At 39.0% G+C, this 22,295-nt stretch overlaps 1 protein-coding gene and 1 pseudogene across 1 annotated transcript in view; one reads left to right on the top strand and one right to left on the bottom strand.

The window, feature by feature from the left end:
- The window catches only part of Acyp2 (acylphosphatase 2), a 177,031-nt gene that overhangs the window by 59,992 nt on the left and 94,744 nt on the right, over positions 1–22,295 (bottom strand). The gene's annotated exons all lie outside the window — the stretch shown is intronic.
- The window catches only part of LOC102903662 (astrocytic phosphoprotein PEA-15 pseudogene), a 29,815-nt pseudogene that overhangs the window by 6,512 nt on the left and 1,008 nt on the right, over positions 1–22,295 (top strand).

Genomic DNA, 22,295 nt, shown 5'->3' on the forward strand with positions numbered 1-22,295 from the left:
TGTTTACTGAAACGACTTCGCTAAAGGAACCATCAGAGCTTAAGCAGGTTTTCAGACATTCAGTGGCTCATTTGAGACTTCTACTTTTGTTCCAGATAAACCAACAGCATTTGGAAGACAGCGCACTTTATCCAGGAAAATGAATAACAAAGAAGTCCTTTTGGGTGGGATAGGGATTATGTCACTGTCTAGAAATCCCCTTCAGTAGACTTGGCTCCTCAGCAATGGCAGGCTGTGCAGGAAGAATGCACACTCAAAGAGCCCAAGTGAGATTAAACAATGCAAGTAATAAGAGGTATAAAATCTAGTTAGATGGGCTTTTGTAGGCAGGATTCAGAGAAATGGGAATATACTCAAATTATACTGAATCTAGGATTGTTGAAGGCGCTTTTCACAAAAGTATGAATGCCATGTAATTAAGAATGTGGTATGTGGTACGATGAACCTGGGGAGATTCTGACTTCAGCGGATTGTGAAAGCTAATTTAGCAGAAGCTGTGGCCTACCTATACCCAAAGGAAGCAGGGTGGCCACCCCTTCAGGGCATCAGAGTGGTAACCAGGATAATAGATGTTCTAATTTCTGGTTAGTAATAAAAGTAAATGGCTGCTTTCCTTCTGGTTCCTTGAATCAGTTTAAGCAATCAGAAGCCAGAGGCTGTGGGAGCCTGACCGGAAAAGCCTGCTTTCCTGGTCACGGAGTTGAGAGGGAAAATAGTGGATCTACCTGGTAAGTAGGAGCCTTTAGTACTGGGCTGAAAGAGCCAGCTCCAGTATGAGGTCTTTGAAAATCATTGCATGATATTTTAAAAGTGTCAAGATCTTAGCTCTGTTCTTCCAGCTTCCTGCAAAAGCCACTCACTGAAAGACCTCATGAAATGCATGAAGTTGGACTGTGTGGTTTCTTCCCTCATCAGACTGTAGTATATCAACAGTAGCTGAAAAGAAGGGAACTTTAACTCATAGGCCCCAGCTGTACAGTCTTGATTATTCTACTTATAATAGTTTAAGTGTGGCAACAGTTCCAACTTAGTATATGATTCAGCTTAAATTGTTCAAATTTATATTGGTGTGTGAAAATGGTATTCTGCATGTTAGCTTTTTTATCAATTTGGCATAAGCTAGAGTCATCTGGGAAGAGAGACCTTCAATTGAAGGATTCCATATATCAGATTGGCCCCTAGAGCATGTCTGTGGGGCATTGTCTTGACTATTAATTCACTAAGAGAGTTTATGGTGGGAGACACCATTCCTTGGACAGGTGTTCATGACTATGAGTGAGCCAGCAAGCATCATTCTTCTATGGGCCCTGTGCTGGGATCCTGCTTAACTTCCTGTCCTGCCTTCCCTCAGTGGTAGACTGCGACCTGGAAGTGTAAGCCAAACAATTTCTTCCCTCCACAAGTTGCTGTCCATCAGAGTGTTTTATCACAGCAATAGAAACCAAGCTAGAATAAATACAGGAGAAACCACACTTGAAATTTGAAATTTTCTTCATTATGTAGAATTGGACTTTTCCCTCCTTCTTAGGAGTCACACTGCCAGGTGTCATTCCCCTGTGTCACCATCCCTCCCTCTAATGTTCCAGGCATTCTGGCCTTCTTTATTCCTGGTTCAAACCTTGAGTCACACTTTTGCTCTTTCTAGAATGCTCCTTCCATGCTAGCTTCCTCATGTTCTTTAGTCCTCAGCTCTGTCATTGGAGCATCCTTCCCTGATCAGCTTCTCTAGTGCATCCTCCCTGTACCATCCATTAGTTTGTTTCTCATCACTCACGATAGAATTTAATTCTCTATGAAGTTAAATCTGTTGATTAGTGTATTTTGTGTCCCTTAGTTCACTAGCTCCTCTTTTAGGCTGTAAAACCCTTCAGGGCCTAGAAATTTGTCACATTCTTAGCCCCGTTTCTCTACCTTGGCACATACTTCTGGAGATTTATAGGACAGCTTGGGCTGGGGCTTCCTGAGAAAAAGCCTGCAGCAGTCTCCAGTTCCCAAGGAGGATTCAAGAGGATCCATAGCCTCTTAAGCCTCAGAGGCAGTCACTCAGCTACCTGAAGATAGAACAGAGTTCCAGAATGACGAATTCGTATCTTTTCTATGCTGTACCATCCTCTCTTCAGTTAGTGTTGTGACCAGAAATGTCAAAGAACCCATTATTATCATATTACATTCAACACATCACATGAGATATTCAACACTTGATAGGTAACTTTCCCAACTGAAGGTAGTGAAAGTATGCTGAGCATATTTAAGACAGGCCAGGCTAAGTGCTGATATTTGGCAGATGAGATATACTAAACACATTTTCAATCTAACAGTACTTCTAGCTGGTAAGGACATAGACTCAATGTAACCGGAAGACCATCTTTTCTTGTTATTTAAATATTAGTGAAATGGTGGACAGAGAAGGTCAATCTCAGGAGATCCTTTTGTGGGCTGCATGCAAACATTTTTTATAAGACATCTGCCATAGTAGAGTGGATGAGCAATTAACAGTGGTGTTTTGAATTTATAAAAATTGTTAGAAGTATAAGAGTTTAAAGAAGGAAATACAACTATTATAATTTATGCTTCATATGGAAAACCTAAGGTATTAAGCTAAAAACACTATAAACAATAACATTTAGTAAGGTAGTCAGATACATAATTACTATGCAGCTATCAGTAAACTTCAGATGTGTGAAACAGCAAGTTAGAAGATGAAGTGGGGGAAGAATCCATTGACCATGGCAGCAGGAAAAGATGGAATCTCTGGAAAAACACCCAAGACATGTGCTATATTTATGAATATTTCAAAAGCATTCCTGAAAGGCATGAAGACTTGCACAAAGAGAAAGGCCTGCTTTTAGGAAGATTCAACATCATGAAGCTCTCAGTCTTTCCTAAGAAAACCTGGATATTTATTATAATCACCATAAGAAGATGGAATATAGGGGGAAAGGTAGGAGTCAAATAAAATAAAATAAACTACAGTATACATTAAAAATAAGACAAGAATTTCAAGCAATGTTCCAAAAAATGATGAGGGAAAAGGATATTTCTAACACTTAATACAAGATAATAAAAAACTTATAAAATAATTAAGACAAGAATTGACACATGAATGAATAGGATAGAACAGGGAGTCTAAAAATAGACCCATGTGTACCGAATTTGGCATTAGAAAAGCATGGTACCTCATTTCAAGAGGAAACTCTTTTGAGAAAACCATGTTTTCCAAAGCATGCTGTATCTATGCCATTCCTATACCCTAATCAAAGCAGAAGAACTTAAATTTAAAGGCTGAAAATAATAAAAATGTTTAATGAAAACAAAGAAGGGCAGTCTCCATTGGCAGGCCAGCAGGTGGGAGACCTGCAGGTAGGGCACACCACCACCTCCACCATGCACTGGACTCTGTAACCTCCTAGACCCACTCGACTGCCCAAACCCACTGACCGCATCATCCTCCCCTTGGCCAACCATCCACCACAAAGTCAGCAGTCTCTTAGGCTCAAGCACCACCTACACCAACTGGAAGAACAAGCAGAAGAACAGGCACAGACACAACCCACAACAGTTGGAAGAACAGATTCCATAGGCACAAGTAAAGCACGCACCAGCCAGAAGAACTAAAAGATATGTTGGATTTAGGCACCCAACCCCCCACAAACTTCAACTGAGACAACCTTACTTGATCTGACAACCAGCCAATCACCAGAATCCTTGGCCATTCAGGCCAAAAGACAATAAAGGAAATAGATAACAATGGCACAAAAGATCCATCCAACAAAGGCATTACAAGAATCAACACCTGTACCTATGATTATCCCAAACCCAGATGGGTAAATGGCAGTGTAAGAATACAATCAACAACATAAAGAGCAACATGGCACCAGCCATGGCACCTAGTGGTCCTACAGCAGCAAGACTTGAACATCCTAATGCAGATGAAACAGAAGAAAACAACTATAAAAGTAACTTTATGAAGATGATAGAGGCAATGAAAAATTCCCTTAAAGAAAGCCAAGAAAAAAGCAATCAAACAGGTAAAGGAAACAGTTAAAGACTTAACAAATTGAAATAGAGGCAATAAAGAAAACACAAGCTGTTTTCTTGTGGGAATTCTGGAAACGGAAAACCTGGGTAAATGAACAGGAAGTACAGATGCAAGCATCACCAACAAAATACAAGAGATGGAAAAGAGAATCTCAGACACTGAAGAGATGATAGATGAAATAGATTCATTGGTCAAAGAAAATGTTAAATCCAACAAAGTATTAACACAAAACATCCAGAAAATCTGAGACCCATAAAAAAACCAAACCTAAGAATAATAGGGATAGATGAAGGAGAAGAATTCCAGCTCAAAGGCACAGAAAATATATTTAACAAAATCATAGAAGAAAACTTTCCCAACCTAAAGAAGGTCATGCCAATGAAGGTACAAGAAGTTTACAGAACACCAAATAGACTGGACCAAAAAAAAATTCCCCTTGCCACATAATTATCAAACCACTAAACATACAGAATAAAGAAAGAATATTAAGAGCTGCAAAGGAAAAAGGCCAAGTAACATATAAAGGCAGACCCATAAGAATAACACCAGACTTCTCAATGGAGACTATGAAAGCTAGAAGGTCCTAGACAGATGTTATGACAAAACCAGATTTAAACAATACCTATCCACAAATCCAGCCCTGAAGAAAGTATTAGAAGGAAATCTCCAACCCAAGGAAGTTAGCCGCAACCATGACAACACAAACAATAGATAATCTCATACCAAGCCATCTCCTCAGCTTGTTTTCATCCTTTTTGATACTGTGTAGAAAACGAAACTGTAACTTCTGTGGGCCATGGTTACTATTCTGTGAAAATGATATCTATAATGATGTGCATGGGCTTGAACAGATTAACCAAAATATTATGAACACAGCAACCCTGCCCTTACTTTTTCCATGCATACAATAGTTATGCACATTTATTATGCATATGGTAAGTACACAGCTCATTTCTTTTCCTGTGCTATGTAAAACAATTGCATAGTCTTAACTGCAACGTATTTGATGAAAAGATTTGATACTGGTTTATTCTTTAAAACTTGGATTATTCAAAAAAAGAATGTGGGGGCTGGAAAGATGGTTCAATGGTTAAAGCATGCACTGCTCTTGCAGAGAACTTAAATTTGGTGGTTCAAAATCAGCTGCAACTTCAGCTTTAGGGGATCTGGCACTTCTGCATTCACATGCATATATCTGTACATGTACATATAATTTTTTTAAAAAAATTAAATCTTTTTAAAAAAGACTATGACTACTCTGCTCCTGAAATACAAGAAGGAAAAGAGGTAAAAACGTATCAGAACTATTTCTTATACTCCTGTTCACTGTTTGATGTTAGAGGAACAACGTGATAGCTAAGGTCTTAAGGAAGTCTAAGACAGTCTGAGGGACCAAGGTGTTGCGAATCTTTCTCAAGTGTACTTCCTGAGCACCTGAGTACATACTTTAATACGTTTTATCAGTAGAGGATATTTTTAAGGTCAATGTTTCACTTAAAAAAGGCAGTAATTTTAGAACAGTCTAAGAACGCACTGCATTAGATGATTGTTGGTTCCATGGAAATTTGGATGAGGTTCAGCTGGCATCTATTATTGTTTGTCAAGATATGACTAAATTAGAGATTAATTAATTTATAATTGAATTGGCTTAGTTAAAAATGCTTTTCCATTACTTTTCAATCACAAGCATTTGAGAGGTGGGCAGGGTGTCTGAGGACAATTTGCAGGAGTAGGTTCTCTCCTTCCACCATGTGGGTCCTAGGGATTGAACTCAGGTTGTCAGGCTTGGCAGCAAGTGCCATTCTGGTATTTCTTACTCAAAAGCTGAAAGAAACATATTCCTTAGACAATGTCAATGATACTTGCTCTCCAGTTAGCCCAAAGAAGAAGGGAGGAAAAAACAAAACAACTCCCCACCACACATACACAAATGACTTCTGAATTAAAGTGAAAAAAAAAAAAAGAAAGAAAGAAAATGGACAAATTTCTTTACCCAAATAAGAACAGATTTATCCACTCAGCCTAAGCACCTGTATAAACTCCTAAAAGAACATAAAGTCCCAGGCAGCTCCCACATCAAATGTGAAAGTGACCTTATTTTGCAGTTTAAGCCACTGAAGCTGGGGTGGTGGGTGGGGATTGGAGGGTGGAGGATGGAGGAATGGGGGAGGGAGTGGGTGGGTGGCAGCCAGTGCTGACTGTTAGGTAACAGAAGGCCCAGTGTTTCTAATTTCAATGTCACTGTGCTCCTCTCCATCCACTGAAAGCCTCTCATCACACCAAACAGTTTTTTTCCTAACTGTATCCTTGTGCAGTTGGAAATTTTAACTCATCAACCATATGATGAAGCAGGGGATGTATTTGTTCTGAAGACCAGTAGAAATGGAAGAACTCAATGCTGGGAAATGAGAATGCACAGTTGGTTAGATAAGGCACAGGAGTCAGAGTGGAGAGTGAGTTCTTCAGGGTCTAAGAGTCTGACAAGCTGCTTTTGGGAGACAACCAATTTTCTTTTTTGAGTCTCTTCTTGCCAAGATGGCTAACTACACTTGTGGATGGGTTCCTGTGTGAGATCCACTCTAAAATGATAAGCTATTATTCTCTTCTTAGTTGGGTGATTGTGACCTAAATTTCATTTCTAAAATGCACCACTGAGATCACAGTGTCAACCTTCCCAAGCCACACTCCCTGTGAGCACGCTCATTCCACTTCCCTTTATCAAAGGAACACCTAGCATTTACTGACCACACAGAGAACACCACACTTGAACTTCATTATGGAGAGAAAGTCCCACCTTATGACAAAACTCCAGGTCCCTGGACTACTTGAGTCACACTTTCTTCAGAGGATCACTCTAATTTTAAATGATGCTCATAAATGCAATTTTTGTCCTAAATATTTTAGATTGAGAAATTTTAAGAAATTATTTCTCAGGAGAAATTAAAAAATACATTCACAGACAACCTATCATATATAAATTCTTCATTCTGTCATGAAAATAGCACATTTGGCTTTTTGATTGTGACCATGAGAGTTCATCTGCCATGACACCTGCCCATGTCACCATGGGTGGTAAAGTATGAATTATATTAAATATTAGATTGGCTGTGGTGACACCCTGCACTTTATAACCTAACTCCCTCTTTTTCATTATGAGCTCAGTATTTCTAACAGGGAAACAGCACATCCTTGAATACACCCCTCTAACTCACGTCAGACACTAACAATCCAGTTTCAGAGATGGAGAATAGGAGATTTAGTGTATTGGTAGATGGTTTTCTCCTTAAACTTTCTAGGAAGTATTTATCATTAGATTCATTCTAGACTAGAAAATAAATGGGCGGTGGTGGGTGAGGCTTTTGGTTGATGACTTCATCTGCTCCATTTCTGTTTTTAAACAGGGCATTTGTTTGAAGCTGGATAAAAGAACAAGACAGGGATCATTATTGTTCTCTTTATAAGCAGCAAACTGTCACAGTATGGCATCTTTCCTTTCAAGCAGGATCCCTTTGAGACATTCCTGAAAAAGCAGCATAACCCACAAAGATCAGCAAGGCAGCTGACCTCTGGAAATCTTACAGAGTACCAGTGAGGTCAGAAACATTCTTAGCAGATGTTTGTCAGGAAGTTTTGACAGCAGATTCCCTTTGAGGAGAGTGGCAGAGTATTATGTGTAGAACTAGGCTCTATAGGTGAATTTATAATTTAGGGAAGGAAATTTACAAAGACGTTTTGGGAGATCAGAGAAGGTTTTCTTTTTGCCCATAAAAAATGACAGTCATATGAGTCTCTAAATATATACACATAAATAGATAGCCCCATAAGCCATAAAAGAAATAGGCTGGACAGGTACTGCTAGTTTTAGCTTTTGTACTTTTAAGTACTCAAAATATTCTAACAAAATTGTTTAACACATTTTACATGCAACCAGAATAAGAGAAGCCAAAGGAAGATGGAAGGATAACTTCAAAGTTGTTAACACACACACACACACACACACACACACACACACACACACACACACACACACACTTCCCCACATTTTCCATCTTATGTAGATAAGTTTTATCAACATTATATAAAGGAGAATACTCCACTCTCAAGTGGAAGAAGCTAAGACACAAGAAGGAATAAAGAACAATGAAAAGGGCATATGCGGATATATTTAACTGAGTTTAAGTGACTATTATAATTGCTATAATATTAGGAGATTTTAAGTATATATTAGATGAAAATATGTCAATACAATATAAGGCTTATCTATAGTAGTCAAAGGTGACAAATAAGGAAAAAACATAATTAGAAATAGGTATATTTAAAAATTATAAACATTGAGTTCTGGCCCAGCAAGAAAACTTAGCAGATAAGAGCATTTTCCTGAAAGCCGGTTGAAAGTTCAATCTCTAAATGCCCCATGGAAGGAGAGAACAGACTCTTCATAGTTGTCCTCTGACCAAGTATGTGCTTCAGCACACACATACCCACTTTTATGTACATATCATGCACACTTGAGCTTCTGCACACCCCAAACACTAATAATAAATAAAATTAAATTTAAAAATTGAGCTCTATAGTAACCAATAGTAATTCTTCTTTTTAATGTACCTAATAACATGATCTAAAGTTATATATTAAATGATATTGATGAAGTAAAACAGAAGTGAAAAATCATAGTGAGAAACTGGAATGTAATATCTTTATACATTAGACAAAGTGATTTATAGGATGAATAAGATTTGGACACATAACCCAATAGTCAGATGTATCATACTCTAAAGTTGCAGAATGCATACTTTGATTTTGAATAGGCATAGATCATTATTTTTTTAAAATATCAACCATATGTGAAAGTGGTTATTGCATACATCTGAACAAGTGCAAGTATTGTGTAGAGACAAATGGGGAGGCGGGGTTTATATATGCAGTTGGATCAAGGAGACAGGGTTAGTTCATCCCTGCAGGAGCACTCTCTATAAGGGAGCAGTCTTCAGTTCATAAACATCTGGAGGAGAAAGCTATGGTGGACATTTTCTGTATACACTATCAACATCCATGTGGTCCAGAGGAAGGCTTTGTCATTTCCCTGAGCCTGGGGGTGGGGTAGGGAGAAAGCTTAGCTATTTCCCTCTGAGTCTCAGGTGGGGCAAGGGGTGGGGGAAGGGGCTTTGTCATTTCCCTTTGGGTCTGAGGCTAGGGTCCTTGACAGGGTCATGTCCATATCAACAACATAGCCATTCAGAATCTCAAGGTTTCCTTGTTTTCTACAGGATGCCCTGCAACTGGAGTTACAGGTGGTTGTGAGCTGCCATGAGAGTGCTAGGAGCAAAACCCAGGTCATCTGCAAGAGCAGCAAGTACTTTTAACTGCTCAGGCATCTCTCTAGCCCTCAAATCCATGCAAAATAAAACCTTCAATTGCAAAAGAATTAGACTAAAAATCAATACCAAGAGATACTTAGAAAACTATAATAAACCAATCAATATAGTTACTAATAACATATGGGTCAAATAAAAAGGTCACAGAGGCAGCTCTACATTGTCACCTTCAGCAGCTTAAGGGGATTCGATTAATAAGTTAGAGACCTTGATGCAGGAAAACCCAAGAGTCATGGCTTCAATACAGAAAAGAACTTGAAGACTTGCCAGTATTATGAAGAAAAGTTAGAGTTTATTAAAGATACTTTAGTAGAGATCTTAGGTAGGAAAGTTAAGAGAAACAGAGACACCTAGGAAGAGTAAGGTACACCCTAAATCTGAGTATGGACTTCTCAAAGAGCCCCAGTTTTCTTACTGTCTTTACAATTTGTTGTTTTAAAGTAATTATCTTCAGAGGGCTGTCCTTTAGATCATTCCTGATTACAATTGATAAGGTAAAGCTGTGGAGCACAAGATTAAGAAGGGCAGGTTATCTGTATCATAAAGTTAATAGTCTTGCTTGAGATTCTCAGAAAATAGGGGTTGGAAGGAAGAACAAGATGTACCAAGGACATACACATTTAGTCATTAAACCTGTTTCATTGCTATTTGACGCAAAATATCTACATATGAAATCTACAGTCAGTATTATGCAACATATAGTTTAAAAACTAAGGGACTAACAACTTAAACTGGGCCATAACATATATGTGAAACAAGCCTATCAAAGTAGGTACATACGAAAATTAATCTTTCTACTCCATAGCCCTTGGGCATCTAATGTCACCACTACTTGATGCCATGCTCTTCAGAAGCAGAAGCTGTCGTGGTGAAAAAACAATCTTAGTAAAATTACTCTTTTGTCTGGAACTCTAACCCAGTTTGGCCATTCTCTAATGGCCTACCTGGCCTGGTGCCCTTCCTTCTCCTGAGTGGACTCTATTATATTAACATATTAACCCTGATTTACAGCTGTGCATCTGACCAGAGCCAGCCAAAGCAGGAGAGATAATATAAACCCCCTATCAAGAGCACCTTGCCCCTGCCCTGAACTACTGTTCCTCGGATTTTATTCCAGTCTACAAGGAAAACAATGACAGTTTTCCTTGCCTTGTACCTCAGTTTTCTATTTATTTTTTTGTTTGTTCTTTCTTTCAATTTTAGAACTCCTTGAATGTTGGGGCCACTTACTAAACAATTTAGGATGTAAGACTCAAGACTTGATGTCACTAGCTCCTCTAACTAAATTATAAATCTATTTTTAAATTCTTAAAGGCAGCATAGCATCCTGGTTAAGAGTGGCTTTTGCATACAGGTCCCGAGTCTGAAAGCTGGCATGTGTGTGTATGACCTTGTAAACATTCTTACAGACTTTGACTTTTTATCTTCAAAATGAGGGTAATGGCAGGTCTCACATCATACACAAGTACACAGATAATCTTCAATGCCCTATTAAACAGACAATATTCAATAAATGTCAGCTGCTACCTTAACATGGCTCTTCTTTACTCTGTTTTAATAGCCTACACTACTGTCACTTATCTCAGCAATGAAGATCTCCTGTCCTCTATGTCTGTTCCTTTCAGATATACTTCAAAGATGCAAGTCTATTCTTTGTAATGAGGTTATAGTAAATGGGATTATTTTCTAAAGAAAGAAGGCAGTTTGTTGCTTGAGCTATCTTCTGTTTTCGTTCTAAAGAAGTAGGCTATAGTCAACTATCTGAACTTGTACGCACTGCTCTGTATTTAAAATGCTACTCTTTTTTGGCTTCTTTGTCAAAATTCAGGTGTTCACAAGTGTGTGGATTGATGTCAGGGTCTTCAATTTTATTGCACTGGTCCGCATATCTGTTTTTATGCCAACACCAAGCTGTTTTTATTACTATAGCTCTATAGTAGAGCTTGAAGTCAGGGATGGTGATGCCCAAGAAGTTGCTTTATTGTAAAGGATTGTTTTAGTTATCCTGAGTTTTTTGTTTTTCCATAAGAAGTTGAGTATTGTTCTTTCCATATATGTGAAGAATTGTGTTGAGATTTTGATGGGAGTTGCACTGAATCTGTAAATTGCTTTTGGTAAGATTGCCATTTTTATTATGTTGGTTCTACCTATCCATGAGCTTCAGAGATAGTTTCATTTTCTAATATCTTCTTCACGTTCTTTCTTCAAGGACTTAAATGGTGCTGGAATAACTGGATGTCAACATATAAAAGATTGCAAATAGATCCATATCTGTTGCCATGCATAAAACTAAAGTCCAAGTGGATCAAAGACCTCAACATAAATCCAGCTACACTGAACCTGATAGAAAAGAGAGTAGGGAGTAGCCTAGAATGAATTGGCACAGGAGACCACTTCATAAATATAACATCAGTAGGATAGACACTGAGAGCAACAATTAATAAATGGGACCACTTGAAACTTAGAAGCTTCTGTAAGGCAAAGGATACAGTCAATAAGACAAAACAGCAGCCTACAGAATAGGAAAAGATCTTAACCAACCCCACGTCTGACAGAAGGCTGATCTCCAAAACATATAAATAACTCAAGAAACAAGACCTCAAAATACCAAATAATACAATTTTAAAAATGTGGTACAGATCTAAACAGGTAATTCTTAACAGAAGAACCTCAAATTGCCAAAAGACATTTAAGGAATTGCTCAATATCCTTAGTCATTAGGGAAATGCAAATCAAAATGACTCTGAGATTCTATCTTACACCTGTCAGAATGGCTATGATCAAAAACACTGATGACAGCTTATGTTGGAGAGGATATGGAGCAAGGGGAACAGTCTTCCACTGTTGGTGAGAGTGCAAACTTATACAGCCACTTTGAAAATCAGTATGGTGACTTCTCAGAAAATTGGGAATCAATCTACCTCAAGAAAAAGCTATACCACTCTTGGGCATATACCCAAGGGGTGCTCAAACATACCACAAAGATACTTGCTCAACTATGTTCATAGCAGCATTATTCATAGCTAGAACCTAGAAACAATCTAGCTGCCCCTAAACCAAAGAATGGATAAAGAAAATGTGGTACATATACACAATGGAGTACTACTCAGTGGTCAAAAACAAAGACATCATAAAATTTTCAGGTAAATGAATGGAACTAGAAAATATCCTGAGTGAGGTAACCCAGACTCAGAAAGACAACCATGGTATGTACTCAACTCATAAGTGGATACTAGATATAAAGCAAAGAATAATCAGACTATAACCCACAGCTCCAGAGAAGCTTGGTAAAAAGGAGGACCTTAAGAGGGACACATGGATTGTTTTGAGAAGGGAAAACAGATGAGATCTCCATGAGTAAACTGGTAATGAGGGTGGGCAATAGAGGGGAGGGACTAAGGGATGAGAACATGAGGTAATGGGATGGTAGAGCTGGGAGAGGGACAGAGTGGGAGAACAATGAAAGAGATAGCTTGATAGAGCGAGACATTGTGGAGTAAGGGAGAAACCTTACTAGGTTTCTAGTAGGTGCTAGGGAAATTCCCAGGAATCTACATGGATGACCCCAGATTGGAATACTAGCAGTAGTAGGTAGACGTGAACTGATCTACTCCCGTAATCAGATTGGTGAATACCCTGTCATCATAGAGCCTTCATCCAGTAACTGATGGAAGCAGATGCAGAGATCCACAGCCAAGCACCAGGCTAAGCTCCTGGATTCCAGTCGAGTAGAGGGAAGAGGGATTATGTGAGCAAGGGTGGGAGGATTCAAAATCATGATGGGGAAATCTATAGAGACAACTGAACCAAGCTCTTAGGAACTCACAAACTTTAGACCAACAGCTGTGGAACCTGCATGGGACCGGGTGGACTAGGCCCTCTGCATACCAGAAACAGTTATGTAACTTGCTCTATTCGAGGAGTCCCTGGCAGTATGATCAGGTTCTATCCCTGACGCATGAGCAGACCTTTCTGGAGCCCATTACCTATGGTCGGATGCCTTGCTCACCCTTGATGTGGTGGGGAGGGTCTTGGTCCTACCTCAACTGAATGTACCAGGCTTTGTTGACTCCCCATGGGAGGCCTTACCCTTTTGGAGGAGGGGATGAGGGTATTAGGGAAGGAGGCTTGCGGGGAGCAGGAGGAGGGATGAGAGAGGATCTGTGGTTGCTATGTAAAATAAATTTTAAAAAATTTAAAAATATAAAAGATGTTATTTTCATAGGCAGCCTGTCATCTTGGCTTATCTTAAAGGACAGCTAGGGTTTCATTTTCAGAGAGTATGATTTTAACATTATGCAAAATCAGAGAAATCATTTTATATATATATATATATATATATATATATACATATATATATATATATATATATATATATATGATTATTATAGTACTGGCCCCGTCCATTCCTACATGGTCTCAATCCTGGAACTTTTAAGCTGTAACTAAGAGACTGAATCTAAAAAAGACACCTATAAACCTTAGCATGTGGATACTTACCAAATATGAATGAATACATGTTAAAAATATGAATATGTATGAAGATAAAATGCTTAACAATAGTCATTTTCATGATTCTACTCTATGCAATGTCTCCACCATTATTTACACAGAGAACTGTACTGCAGTTTGACAAAGCCTTAGATACATCACTTCCCTCTGATATTTTAAGGTTTTATCACAGAACATTATATATGTGAGTGGAGTCCCATTGGAAACAAGGGGGTCAAAATTAATGTATATGTTTTGAAAGTGGAATAAGAAAGATGAGAGATAAAGTGACTTAATTGCAAATTCATATGAAAGAACTGAACATGAATCCAGGTTCTGAACATGAGTCCAGGTTCTCAACTTTTTGCTTCACTAACTGCCTTTGGGAAAATAAGAATGTGCAGATCATTCTTTGAATAAAAATACTCACCCAGCAGTGGTGGTACAAGCCTTTAATCCTAGCACTTGAGAGGCAGAGGCAGGTAGATCTCTGTGAGTTCAAGGACAGCTTGGTCTACAAAGTGAGTTCCAGGACAGCCAAGGCTACACAGAGAAATTTTTCTCAAGAAAGAAAATGGAAAAAAGATACTCTGTATGCATAGGACTTAAAGTTACATATACTCCAACACTAATTGCCCAACTTAAACCCTGAGTCAAGTACTCAACTTTCTAATTTAACTCAATACTAGATAATTGCAGAATTCCCCAGAAAATATGCATAATAAAATAAAAATAAATACAATAAAATATTATGCTGTCAAACAATTCTATAAGCTCAAGCAGTTTTATCAGTATATCAGCCAAATGTTGATGAAATTTTAAAACCAGATTACACACACACACACACACACACACACACACACACACACACACACACACACACACCTCTAAGCATCAAAATGAATGTACTGGGTTCAGCTGGATACCAGTAATGATTCACGATTTTCAATACTATTTCCCAAGCTCTGATTTGGGAGTAATTCTGACCCATGCTGCTCTCAAGAGTACTGGTAAGTGTTGTCTCACAGTATGGTGGTGGGGGCATGAGGACTTGAAGGGGAAGTAGCCACCGCCCAATCTACACCTGGGGTAGGACACTGAATTGTAAAGGACTCTGTGTTCCATTCCAGGGCTGACCTCGGTCACCTCCTCCAGCATTTCCTTTTCTCTTTGGTTTCACTTAGGGATTGGTTACTAGCACTAATCTTGTGACTCACAGCCCATGAATTACTCTACTGTTATTGTGCAGGAGTCATCACAGAAAGTACATTCACAGCTGCTTAAAATTAACACTTGTTTCTTATCAGAAATGGCTCTTCTCTTTTCCTGACATCAACACATTATTGAAAGTTCAGTACTGTAAATCCTTTGTCCTCCCCAACTCTGCCCTTTCAAGCCGGCAGCCAGAAATAACAAGGGACTATCAGAAAAAGCCATGTTCTCCCAAATACATAAAAACTCCCATGCTCAGCCTCTTCAAAGATGGGTCCAGACTTATCTTGAAGTTTTGGATCCTGAATGTGGGGTTCAGGATTCAAAGCAGCTCATACATGATACGAATTTATAGTCACACAGTGAGAACTTGAGCCACTCATGTTCCAATGTGGGATTTCTGTAGCAAAGAAAAACAATGAAGATCAGCATCCTAATATAAGACTTCATTTTCCCACAAACTTGCCCATGTGCTCTCTAAATCTTTAGCTGACAATAGGCACCAAAGTAGCGTCTTTAACCAGATACAGTAAGTTGGTGCCTCTTGTGACTTGGCATCTTTCAGAATGTCTTCTTCCCAATTCCCACACACTCCATATACACGAGAAAAGTGATACTTTATCTTATAATTTGTCCAGGAAAGAAATAAGTCAGAAAGCCATCCTTAGGGCATTCTAGAGTAAAAAATGATTACCACTAGTTGGGAGAAATTCTTGTTTTTAAGTTCTCTAAGTATCAATACTATAATGCCTATATATTCCCTGTAAAACCCATCAGATAACACGCAGGATGTGACTCAATGTGCACTAAACTATGGGTTTGATCCTCATATTGCATAAACATGTGTGTAACCCCCACCATCCAGAGGTGGAGATGGGAGAACCAGAAGTTCAAGGTTATCCATAGCAAGTTAGCGGCCATCTTTGGCTACATGAGACTCTGACTCAACAAACAAAACATCCCATCAAAGATAAGTATCAGTAGCAATTAAAGAAATTTGATACAAAATATGAAGTTAAAAATTATGCCCAAAGAGTTATCACTGCAAAACTACAACAAAAACAAATAAGTAGAATTTTGTTGTGACAATAATGTCCATGAAAAGTGAAAAGATCATATTAAAAATTCAAATATGACAAAGTCTAAGGAATATGCTGATCCTGTTACTCATTTATTGTTTAAAAAGTTATAGAATTTAATTTGCAACATTTAAAAAATATTTATATGTATGTGTGTCCTGAGCACACATGGGCCCCATTTGTGTGCAGTGACAGTGTAGGTCAGAATAGGGCATTGGATTCACTATATTCCCTGGAACTGAAGTTACCCAGGTCCTCTGGAACAGCTCGCGCGCGTGTGTGCGCGCACGCGCGCGCGCGCGCGCACACACACACACACACACACACACACACACACACAAGCAGTTCTTTTGTGAGGGTTAAAGTTATGTTTTAAGTTTTAATTACTGTGCCTAAGAGATCTATAAAACAAAAATGCCTCTAACTTATAAGCCCTACTTGCCCAAGGAAAGATAACTTCCTGGAATGGTGGGGGCTGTTGTTCACGTAAGATAACAAGCCACATGTTTTCACTTCTGTAAACAAAGTTAGTTGCCCCAACTGCACAGGATATGCTTGATCACATGTAGGTGGGAGATATATAGGCAAGAATTATATAGGATTTTATATTCTCACAAACTTGCCCATGTGCTCTCTAAATCTTTAACTGACAGTAGACACATCAAAATGTATGATTGCCCCTGATTGGACAAAGGAAGGAAGTATGTAGCCTTGTGGGTTTTGCCTTTATAAGACCTGGGCTAACGTGATTTGTAGCCATTCTCTGTTATGGACCTGGTTAATGTCCATTGTCCTGGCCAGTATTTTATAAAATTTGCTACAAATTTGTCTAAAAAACTGTGGTAGTGATCTTATTCTCGCTTGGTGGGAGTAACACTTTCTCTGTCTCCAAACACAGTCTATCCTGTACCGAACCTATGGGTCCATGGCCAGACGAAGACTTGCTTTAAGGCCAAGCTCAGAATCTTGTCATTCTGTGTCTCAGTGACAAAAAGAGGGTGCCGAGCACACTGCAGACTGAGAAATCACCCACACCGTAGAAACCTGTGTGCACGAGGGCCAGTTAACCACTACTGTGCCAGGCTGGTGGCTTCTGCCACGCCATCTTTAAAGGTTTATTTATTTCAATTTATTTTTATATCTATATTATTGTATGCCTGTATGTACATACGTATGTATGTATGTATGTATGTATGTATGTATGTATGTATGTATTGTATCACCTGCTTTCTTGGTGCCTGTGGGGGACAGATGAGGGTGTCAGATCCCCTAGAACTAGAGCTACAGGTAGTTGTGATCTTACATAGGGGTACTGGGAACCAGAACCCAGGTCCTCTGTGAGACAGCAAGTGCTCTTAACCACAGAACCATCTCTACAGTCTCTGAACCATCTTTTAACCATTTAGGATTTGAGAACTATGGACTTCCAGCCTGCAGAATGGCTATCAGAATGACCTTTCTTTTCCACCGTGATCACTCACATTAACCAACACTTGTAAATTATTTTATTTTTCTTACATTTTATGTGTTTATTTTATGTGTGTGCACTGTGTGTCTGTGTGTGTACACACAGATATGTGTGCATGTACCTTCCATGAAGCATGTGTCTGAGGGCAACGTACAGAAGTTGGTTCTCTCCTTCCTCCATGTGAATCCTGGGGATTGAACTTCAGTCATCAGGTGCCTTTACCAGCTAAACTGTCTCACCAGCTCCTTTAACAACACTTTTTAAAGGAAGTAGAGCAACACACTTTTCATTTAACATGTACAGAATGAGAAGTGAGTAGGTTACAGAATTTGGTCAAGTTTCACATAAGAGAAAGCACTTTGTGTACAATCTTAGTATTGACTCAACTAAAGGGCTTCCCTGCAGTGTTCCACATAGAATCTTAAAATACACACCTTCAAATGCATCTCACATGCAGGATCCACGTCATCTTTCATTCACTGCTTTTTATTATTGTTTATAAATTCAAATATCCCAAAATGCATTGCTTTGTTTAATAAAAAGAATAATGTTTGCTCAATCAGAAAACCCAGGCCTCTATGATCATGGAATGTGAGAAAAAAAATGAGTTCTTCAAAAATCCACTAAAGTAGTACCTTAGGTAAGAAACTAATGCCTGCCAAATTACCAGGCAAACTGCTCTGTAAATTAAAGATGAATAAATTAAGATTATATTAGATAAAAGAGATAATTCAAGTTCTTTTGGTCAGTTGGTATTCAGCTTTTTCTCATTAAAAATAATCCTGACAGAAATTAAAATTTCAGACTGGACCTGCCTGGACTGAGTCTACCAGGTTGATTGCAGTCCTCGGGGGAGGCTTTGCCCTGGAGGAGGTGGGAATGGGGGGTGGGCTGGGGGTAAGGGGAGGGAGTGGGAGGGGGGAGAATAGGGGAACCTGTGGCTGATATATAGAACTGAATGGTATTGTAAAATAAAATACATAAAATTTAAAAAAAAAAAAAAAAGAATCGAACCTAGGCAAAAAAAAAAAAAAAATTAAAATTTCAGTAGCAAATGATATGATATAAGACACTGGGCCTGGCTTGTCCAGGGGTAGACAGCAATCTTCAGCTACTTCCCGATGTTGTAGAACAATGTGCTTTAGACTATCTAAAATTGTGTCAGTGTCTAAATTCTCGTCTTACAAACAAATCCAGTTCTCAAACTCCTTAAATTCACTCTGAATTCCTAATGGGGAATGTGGTCTGGAAAAAGCTACAGAAAATGCTGACATCCAAACTGATTTGGTAAATTTTGTAAATCACATTTTTAGAAAAAAGGTGGGAAGCCAGCATATTCTAAAGAAGGTTTTTTCTTTAGTTATGTAAAATCAAGTATCATTTCTAGTCTAAGAACAGAGTAGTGCTTTCTTATATTAGACTACTTTACTTCTCACTATTTAAAATTAATTGAACACAATAGTTAATGTTGAAAATTCAATGCAATCCAATTTTAAAATTAAAATCAAGCATAGAGGAGACTGTCAGATTAATGGACTAATTCCAACTCATGCTCTTTCCTAAGAGTCTCACTATTTTTGCTGTTAATGAGATACAGAGAATGCACATACATACTGACATACTGATACTCCAGCTGGGGATGTCACTCTTGAATTTGGGTTCTAGACTAGCAAGGCTTCAAAGGAAGTTTCTCTGGGAAACAGAAGAGGAAAGTACACTGGCTCCCATGGGCAAAGTGTGGAAGATCATATGTAAGGGGACTCTTAGCAAAACTAAAACGTCTGCAGGTGTGGTCAGGAAAGACCAGAAAGGGTGGAGCTCCATGCCTGTATTACAGCCCAAATTCGGGCAGCTTCCTGAGAAGGAACACTAGAGAATAAGTCCTGGGAATCAGTTGGAATGGATGGAGAGCCTTCAAGGCTAGAGAAGGGATTAGGCATTACACTAAGCACATGTAGAGTTCTGATCTTTTCAGTGAGACACACCCCGTAGGATCCTAAGACTGTAATTCCCTAGCCATGAAATTTGAACCTGTCTCTTCTGTCTCCTGACCCGATTTCTCAGTCCAACAAAAAATGGGGTAACACACACTTTGCAACCCCTGGCAAATAGCAAGTGCTCAGTAAATATATGCTGATTGCCTGGTGTGTGGGAAGGTAGGCAAAGGCTTCTAAGCCACTTCATTTTATAATGACTTGTCCTGAAGAATGGGATTAGTTAAGAAACAAACAAGGTGGTGGTGGCGCACACCTTTAATCCCAGCACTTGGGAGGCAGAGGCAGGTGGATCTCTGTGAGTTCGAGGCCAGCCTGGTCTCTAAAGCAAGTTCCAGGAAAGGTGCAAAGCTACACAGAGAAACCCTGTCTCGAAAAACAAACAAACAAAAAAAGAAACAAACAAAAACAACAAGCAAACAAAAACAACAAGCAAACAAAAACAAGGAAACCATGCCTTGTTTCAGGCATTTTACTCAATAAAATTTATAGTTATCACCAGCCAAAAGAAGCTCTCAATTAGTGTTACATACTATTATTTTTTAATTAAGCAGTGATTTTCTTTTTCTTAAAGAATATATGCATGTTCTTCAGGGTAATAACTTTTTGTCAGCTACTGCCACAAGTTATCCTGTATAACAAAACTTCTTGAATTCAGGGACTTATAATACCAACCATTATCTCCATGGTCATAGGTCTGTATACTGACCATAGATCATCCAGTATATGCTGGAATTAAATGAGGAAGTATCATTCAAATGTAGGCTGGGCTGTAGTATTCTACACCTGTGCTGATATTGGTACCCAACCTGATCATCAACTACCAAACAGAAAGCCCTCCTCATTACTAATTACCAGTGTGTGAAACCCAAGATGAAGAATGCAAGCTTATTTAGACTTCATGTTACATTCACTAATATAGTCTAGTCACAAAGCAAGTGGGGATTGGGCCAGGAGAGATGGCTTAACAAGAGCACCTACTACTGTAAGGCTAGAGAAGGGATTAGGCATTACACTAAGCACATGTAGAGTTCTGAATGCTGAGGTGATTCTTGGTGTCATCTGAATCATGTGGGAAGTGAGCTGGAATCACACTCTCAAATGCTACATGTATTACTTTAAACACTCCATTTCCCCTTAGTTCTACCAAGCTGAACATGAAGAATACAATTATAATAATGGGGTGATCTTTTCAGTGAGACACACCCTGTCAGATCCTAAGACTGTAATTCCCTAGCCATGAAATTTGAACCTGTCTCTTCTGTCTCCTGACCCGATTTCTCAGTCCAGCAAAAAATGGGGTAACACACACTTTGCAACCCCTGGCAAATAGCAAGTGCTCAGTAAATATATGCTGATTGCCTGGTGTGTCTACTACTTACAGAAGATCTACCTTTCAGCTCACAACCATCTATAACTCCAGTTCCAGAGGATCAGACACCCTCTTCTGGCCTCCACAGGCACCAGGCACACACCTGGTACACATACATATATGCAGGCAAAGCATTCATTCACATAAAAATAAAACAAAAACAAACCCATTAAATAAACCCCAGGTGCTATGCTTGAGACAGCAGGTGCCTGAGACCCAAAAAGCAGGCTCCAGAGGCAGCTTAGGAACCAGGGACCAGGAATGCCCATGCTCTGAGCTCTCAGCTCCAGAGGTGGCAAGGCAGAGTACAGGATTCTCCTTCAGGTTATGACCAACATCATACATGAAGATGTAGCTGGAAGTTTTCCTGTGTCCTGCAGCCACTCGATCCCAAGTCAACACACAGAGACTTATATTAATTGCAAACTGTTTAGTCTATGGCTCAGGCTTTTTGTTAGCTAGCTCTTTCATCTTAAATTAACCCATTTCTATAAAGTGATGTGTTGCCATGTGGCCACGGTGTTACCGGTCTGCTGGCATCTTGTTGCTCCTTGGGCAGCATGCTGATATCTGCCTCTACTCCACCCTTCTTTCTCCCTATATTCAGTTCAACTTTCCCACCTGGCACTATCCTGCCTTGTCATAGGCCAAAGCAGCTTCTTTATTAATCCATGGTAGTAAGACATATTCACAGTATACAGAAAGACCATCCCACAGCACTTCCCCTTTTCTGTCTAATCAAAAAGGAAGGTTTTAACTTTAACATAGTAAAATTACATATAACTAAACAGTTATCAAGCAAGAATTACAGTTATAATATCTAGTCCATTTGTATCATAACTAAGGAAAACTATATAATTATCTAGTCTTTAACTACATCAAAGACCTCAGAAATATATAATACTATTTGAGTAGACAGGAAGTGCATTGTAAGCAACTTCCAAAATTCTAGAAACAACAGAGACATCTGGCTGCCTGGGCAGTTACCCAAAGTTCCTCTGCAATGTTAGGGCATCCATCTTTAGCCTATAGATCTAGAATCTCTGGCATATTTTTTGGTGAAGCATGAAATTTGAAGGGCTGTTCCACCTAATGGCAAAGTTCATCAGTCACTTTCCTCTGTGTCCTGCAGAATGTCTGGTAGTTTCTTCTGTGAAGCAGGAACCTAAAGGACTATCTTGCCTTGTTTTGGCAAAGTTCAGCGGTTACCTTCCTACAGGTCCTGCATGTCCAGTTTAATCAAGCAGTCCAGGCAAGAGCAGTTT

Source organism: Peromyscus maniculatus, chromosome 10, assembly GCF_049852395.1.
Source record: "Peromyscus maniculatus bairdii isolate BWxNUB_F1_BW_parent chromosome 10, HU_Pman_BW_mat_3.1, whole genome shotgun sequence".
Classification (NCBI taxonomy): Eukaryota; Metazoa; Chordata; class Mammalia; order Rodentia; family Cricetidae; genus Peromyscus; species Peromyscus maniculatus.